A 7,794-nucleotide genomic window follows, 5' to 3' on the forward strand; every position below is an offset into this window, starting at 1 on the left:
CAGACGGTAAGAGTAGTACAGGATCAACATATGTAGAACACATCTGTGCGTGAACTAATTGCTACATGCGTGCACGGTATTTGTTGCCTATTTATACATTCAGGAGTTTGTGCGTAATGCGTATTGTAGTAAGTTGATTTTTCTAAAACTTAGATTTGTAAAACCCATTAAAAGTTTTAGTCAACAGACACACACACATACACACATACACACATACACACACACACACACACACACACACACACACACACACACACACACACACAGTCAGTCAGTCAGTAAAACAGGAAAGGAGCTGGAAGTTTTCAAAAAGATAAGGGGGCGGTTATACGGGGGGCAATTGTATAGGGGGCAATTCACGGTCCGGGGGGGCAGTTGTTGTCCAGGGGGCAATTAGCCTGCTACCCTAAAATACAATGCACAACAAGAAAAAAAAAGAAAAGCAAACAATACATACAAAATAACAAAGCGAAAAAAAAGAAAGAAAAAAAGCATCAGTAGATTTTTAGTTGCAGACCGACTGTTTCAAGGCACAGTGCTTCCAGTGTGAAAAATCCGTCTCCCCATCTGAGATCTGCCCAGGCTTACACGGGATATCATAAGATCAACACTCCACTTCGACACACAACAAAAACTGGGGACATTCACAGTACATAGTGGATTTTTTAATGAACTAATTCCCACGTAAGTGGCTGTGCCAAGAGGTTCATCGCAACTGTTAAACAATAAGGCTACTCATAAAAAGAATTGCGTTAGTTGATTAACGGCTTGCTGGCATATTTTGCCTGTGGAGCATACAATTATTTGTTTCAACAGCACTGTCGCCTTCTCGCCAAGCAAGCCGAGAACTTTCCAGCATGTCTTGCCTGCAGGAAACAAACGTCTGTTCTTGGCACATGACTAAAAGCCCTACTTCCCCCTCGACGTGCCGAGGTGTGAAACCGGTTTCTCTTTCTTTTTTTGTGTGACTTTCTGTGAACACGTCAGAGTCCTACTTGAGGCTGCCCGGGCCTGTTAAAATACCAGCATGACAACAGAGGGTCATAAACCCATGCGCGCTCAGCTGATCCCGTAAATCGCGCAGCTAAACGCAAGAAGACTTTTAAAAGCATGTCCTCCAACAGAGGTTCACAGATTCCAGTCGTTTCGCTGAAAGGTTGCAGGTGTTTGTGTGTGCGGAACATTTGCCGCGCGACGCTTTCGTTCCCTCTATCTTCTCCATTTCCTACACGCACGCACGCTTGCACGCACACACACACACACACACACGGAATCTCTTCGCTCTCCCTCTCTGTGTGACCCTCTATGATATAGTCCGTTATACCCCTTCTCGGTCCCTCCCTAAGTAATCCCCCGAACGGCCCCCTCCCCCAAGAGGCTCCCCCCATCACACCCCGAACCCCTCTGTGTATACTTCTCGGTTGTTCTGACGTGGCGCGGAGAGAGACAAATGAGTCTTATTACAGGACCACGCACGGGCACCATCAGGTTTTCCCCGTTTGAAGGAGCTTGTTGATTCTCAACGTAAATGGTTTTGCCTGTACATTTTGACATTTATTTGGTGTGTACATCATTTTATGAGAAAATACATCTTATTTAGTGATCGCGCTGGTTGTAATGTCCCCCGGCCTCTCCGACGTACACGATGTCCAATTTGTACCAGAGCGTGCATGCCGTCCAAAAATTGACTTACTTTGTCACAAGAGGGTATGTCGCAATTGATGTCCTTCCCATTTTATAATCATCGGAGCAAGACCGAATAGACAAGAAGAAAAAACAAAACAAGTCGCGTGAAGCGAAATCAATACATTCATTAAGCCAATCTCTGTGCCTTACAGAATGAAACTATGCGTACTGCATTTTTTCACCAAGACTAGTAAATCATATCTAGGGTTGCCGAAACACTCGAGACAGAGCTGACATTGTCTTGGGAACACAAGCCAAAAGATCCCAATTTGCATAAAACAGATATTCTGGAATTTTGAGCTTGCTTTTAATCCAAGCACAACAAAAGTACATAATTTTTGATCCACGAGAAGGAAAAAATTACATTGTAATAATTTTTATCGAGAATTGAAAACTTTAATAAACAAGTTAATTAAGTGAAAATGCGATTTTAATCACAACTTTAATGAATAATAATAGATTTTCAAACTTCCGAGCTGAAATGCAATCCCGTTTTAAGTCAGTCAGGTTTGAGTGAAACATACTTTGACGGAAGTTTCAATCAATTTGATTGAAAAATGCGGCCGCCACATTGCCGCCTCAAAAAACGAAAAACAAGTCGCATAAAGCGAAATTTACACATGAGGTCAATCACAGAACGAAACTGAACACCCTGCATTTTTTTTTCTCGCCAAGACAATAGATTGGCTATACCCCATGGCCGAGAAAGCGCTGACACATTCACTTGAAAAACTTAGCGGCATGCTGATTGCTCGAAATGACAAGCCAGTATAGCGCAGTAGCGCTTGCGCCCTACAGCCGGGAAAGCGCGCTTTTCTTTGTTCTTTTTAACTTTCTGAGCTTGACTTCATTAATGACATTTATCGAAAAAACTAGAGAGAAAAAACACGTTTCGGGCGATATTAGTAGCAGGAACTCTCATGAAGATCGATCTGGACAGTAGTTTTGTGGGAATCGCTCAACACACACACACACACACACACACATACACCACCACCCTCGTCTCGATTCCCAGTAAAAAAAAACCTACGTATACAGCGTAGGCGATCATGTCGACTTCATCAACAAAAACCTGCCCATACCTTCGCACATGAGATAAGTTCGGCATACACTCACTTGGTCGCATACCCTACTTAAAGTAATCAGTGACATTCTCACGGTCTGCTCTGGATGGTGGTGATGTGTCAGTGCTTACCCTACTTGACCGGCCTTTCTGCAGCGTTCGACACGATTGACCATGTCACGCTTCTCCATAGACTTCAGACTCTGTACGGCATCTCCGGTCCACCGCTAGCATGGCTTGAGTCCTATCTCATTGGCAGGACTCTCAGGCTGTGCTTGTCGATGGCCAGATGTCTGCTCCAGCCCCACTTTCTTTCGGCGTTCCTCAAGGTTCAGTACTCGGTCCCATCCTTTTCATCATGTACACTAAGCCCCTCTCCACACTGATTCAAAACCATTCTGTTTTAAATCAGTCTTTTGCTGATGACACCCAGCTGTATAAACCCAGTCCCCCTGCAGAGACACATTCCGCCATCCAGACCATTCAGACATGCATCACTGATGTTAAATCTTGGATGGTCGATAACAAACTTAAGCTGAATGATGATAAGACTGAAGTCTTACTGTGCAAAAAGAAGAACACTACATTTCCCTCTCCCCAACCTGTTTCTGTTGAAATAGACAACACCGACATTCTTTCCTCACCATCAGCTGGAAACCTTGGATTCACCCTTTCATCTGACATGACCCTTAACAAACATATATCTTTAGTCTGTAGAGCAGCTTATTTTGAGCTTCGTAAGATCAGCACCATTCGCCACACACTCTCCTCTCAAACAACTAACACTCTTGTCTGTGCCTTTGTTCTTTCTAAACTTGACTACTGCAACTCTCTTCTCTCTGGCTGTCCTCTGTACCTCCTGCATAAACTACAAAAAGTCCAAAACTCGGCAGCACGCCTCATTCTCAAAGCACGAAAACGAGATCACGCAACACCACTTCTTCACACACTGCACTGGTTACCTATTCAAGCCCGCATTGACTACAAACTGTCCACCCTCTGCTTTAACTTCTTTTCTGGCTCGTCTCCTGCTTACTTCTCTGAACTCCTCACCGTCTATTCTCCAGCAAGACAACTCCGTGCCTCTTCTGACTGTCGCATCCTCACCATTCCACACACCAAAACCAAAACATACGGACAACGCACTTTTACTTTCTGCGCACCCACACAATGGAATTCTCTCCCCTTTCACATCAGCCACTCTCAGTCACCCCAAGCATTCAAACGAGCACTTAAAACGCACCTCTTCAAGAAATACAACCCCTGATTTTGTTTTCTCAGTCCATCAGTAGGCTACATGTAGTGTATTTGTGGTTTTAGTGATAATGTGATAATGTATATGTCGTGCCGAATTCACGGAATTGCCGAATTCGCGGAATCGGCAACATTTTTGCCCATTTCGCGTAATCGGCAAAACGCTGCCTATTACGCGAGATCGGCAGCGTTTTGCCGAAAATGCGTAAAGGCTCCTAAAATGTGTCCATTTCGCAAAAGTGACAGCCAGCCTGTTACTTTTTTTGTCTCCAGAACATTGCATTAACATTGCTTTACCTTCCTATTGTGGTTTTATGGTCTGTGTTGGTCTGTGTCCAGCATAACTCCGGTAATGCACGAAAACTACACTTTTTGCCATAACTTGCCATAGCTTATCGATTATTGCAACATTTATCCTTTCGAGTATCTAGCTGTTTAAGTGTAATGACACCCCAGGCATATGAGAACTTTAAAGCCAAAAACGGGCTGCCGATTTGGCAAAATCGGCACATTTTACACGCATTTACGCGTTTTCGGCAAAACGCTGCCGATTTCGCGTAATGGGCAGCGTTTTGCCGATTACGTGAAATGGGCAAAAATGTTGCCGATTTCGCGAATTCGGCAATTACGTGAATTCGGCACGACATATATAAACATCTAGGGCTGTTTTCAGTATTGCTGATAACATGATCTGTTTGATTAAGGGTATTCAGCTGGTATTTCCTTGTTTTCACTACCTATTTTATTCATGTTTTTATCCAAGCGGAGCGCGGGCGGAGCCCGCGCGTAGCGAGGTAGTTTTTTTTTTCATCTCCCAGCACTGAAAATTTTTTTGCCAAGTGGTGTCTGTCTGTGAACATTGTTCTAGAATTCATCTTTTAGCACAATATTAGCGACACTGTTTGGACAATTCTATTAAGGGGATGTGCGGGGGTGATTTTTGAGCTTTTGGGCAGATTTGGGCATTTAGACATTTTGACTGTTTGGAAAACTGTGGTCATTTTTCTTTCAATTTCTGCCGTTGATGTTGCATATACATGTTTTTTTTGTGCAATAAAAATAAATTCAATACACCAACCCTCGCCTGATTGCGTTCATTTGTCTTGAACTTGCCTTATTATTGCCGATTTTCAACACCTTGATCAGCAAATTTGAGCAGACGACAGGGCGAACACTGCATGACGTTGCTTGCTACATAGCCTCCCCTGTTTGCATGTGACCGTTGTTTCGTTATTTTCCGGACTACTTCGGCTCTAACGGAACATTTTCAATGTAGGTCAATCTACGCCAACTTCCTTATACGGAGAGTATGACGTATGATGTGATCTTGATTCGTTCAACCGGGGTCACGTGGTACAACAATGGCGCTTGTTTACAAGCAGTGAAAGTACACGCCCCTGTGCAAAAATGGTTCGCACCAAGCCATCAACAACCAGAGGAGCCCCAAAATCTACGAAAAAGAGGACAGATCAAGTGAAGAATCAATGGAAGGCGAAGAAATCAGCGCAATCAGCTTCTGTGCTGGCTGACGTGGCAGAATTAGTGCCGGTTTTGGGGTCGTCTGCTAGTGCTACATTTTCCGCGTTGATTCCTTCGACTGAAAACATTCTCGGCACGAAGACAAGAAGTGAGTTAAAAAAAAGAATCGTATGAGAGGTTTGTGTCCGGTGGAGTTGACACTAAGTCATCTGCTGCTACTGAAACCCTGGTAAAAACCCAGAGGGGTGTTGTAGACTTTGCCGAAGTAGACAGTATGGTTGCAAGTCTGTGCTGTCCACAGTGTAAAAACAAGTGCTTGTCTCTTTGCACAGACTCCAGACCAACAAGTGGCTTGGCAGTATTTGCCCAGGTGAACTGTTCTTCGTGCGAAGAGCCTGTGTATGAACAGTATCTTGCGACAAAATTTAAGGCCAAGACAAAAGTGTTCGACATGAACAGACAGGCAGTGTATTCCTCACTTGCTTGTGGACTGGGAGCCACCACATTCAGAAATTTCTGTGAAAACATGGATTTAGCTGGACTTCACCACAAGACCTTTCATAGTCATACTCATGCCAGCCAACTATTCACACAACTGGAGAAATTCCGGAAGCATGTGTTCAGTGACACTGTTGCATATGTTCGAGAAGTTCATGCAAGATACTGTGGCACTACTCTTGGTGTCGACGACACCCTGAACATTATTGTGAGCTATGATGGCACCTGGCTTACTCGTGGACACTCTTCGCACATTGGAGTTGGGTGTGTTGTGGACTTACTTACTGGACTCTGTGTTGATGCCCATGTCATGTGTACCTACTGCCAGGTGTGGAGTCTACGGGGCAGAAGCTGTTTCAGGAAAAGCCAGAGGAGTATGCGGCCTGGCTCGTCGACCACTTGGATAAGTGTGAGATGAACTATAAAGGTAAATTATATCTGTTTGCACAGACATATTTGAATAGAGTTTATTTCAAATTTAAGCAACTTACTCAAATAATATATAGCAAATTACAAGTAAATGTAATAGTGATGAGTGGATATTATGTTCCATGCATTCCAGTGAAACTGAAAACCAAAACCAAAGGCCATGGATGATGGATTAAAAAAACAAGAAGGGCAAAGCCCATACGACTCACATGCTTTACACATTTTTCCTACCAAAATACATGTGACCTTGACCCAAGGTCAAGGTCATGCAACACAAAGCTGTTAATTCAAGACATAGGAAGTACAATGGTGCTTATTGGCTCTTTCTACCATGAGATATGGTCACTTTTAGTGGTTCACTACCTTATTTTGGTCACATTTCATTAGGGTCAAAGTGACCTTGACCTTGATCATATGTGACCAAATGTGTCTCATGATGAAAGCATAACATGTGCCCCACATAATTTTTAAGTTTGAAACAGTTATCTTCCATAGTTCAGGGTCAAGGTCACTTCAAAATATGTATACAATCCAACTTTGAAGAGCTCCTGTGACCTTGACCTTGAAGCAAGGTAAACCAAACTGGTATCAAAAGATGGGGCTTACTTTGCCCTATATATCATATATAGGTGAGGTATTCAATCTCAAAAACTTCAGAGAAAATGGGAAAAATGTGAAAAATAGCTGTTTTTTAGGCAACATTTATGGCCCCTGCGACCTTGACCTTGAAGCAAGGTCAAGATGCTAAGTATGTTTTTGGGGGCCTTGTCATCATACACCATCTTGCCAAATTTGGTACTGATAGACTGAATAGTGTCCAAGAAATATCCAACGTTAAAGTTTTCCGGACGGCCGGACGGACGGACGTCCGGACGGACGTCCGGACGGACGGACGGACGGACGGACGACTCGGGTGAGTACATAGACTCACTTTTGCTTCGCATGTGAGTCAAAAAGCGTCATAAAGACAGATCATCAATTTATGATAATAATAATGAAAGTTGTAACACATGCGTAAAAATCCAATTTGTATCTTGAATAGTTCAGGGCATGGGGGAGTGCATGTGTGTGATGAAAATAATAAGAAAACACACACAGATAGAGAGAGAGAGAGAGAGAGAGAGAGAGAGAGAGAGAGAGAGAGAGAGAGAGAGAGAGAGAGAGAGAGAGAGAGAGAGAGAGAGAGCTGTATCTACAGCATCAAGAGAGATTCACAAGTCTTCAGAATCAACGGGCTTCCCAGAACTGAGGGAGCTAGAATAGTGGTCAGGGGATGGCAAATAGTACATGTATGTATGTGTGGCACAATACAAGTGTATTTAAAAACGTTCAAATGGTATCAATTAATGCATTATGCTTAACGTTTACAATCTAACAATGTTCAG

This window comes from Littorina saxatilis, linkage group LG12 (genome assembly GCF_037325665.1).
Source record: "Littorina saxatilis isolate snail1 linkage group LG12, US_GU_Lsax_2.0, whole genome shotgun sequence".
Classification (NCBI taxonomy): Eukaryota; Metazoa; Mollusca; class Gastropoda; order Littorinimorpha; family Littorinidae; genus Littorina; species Littorina saxatilis.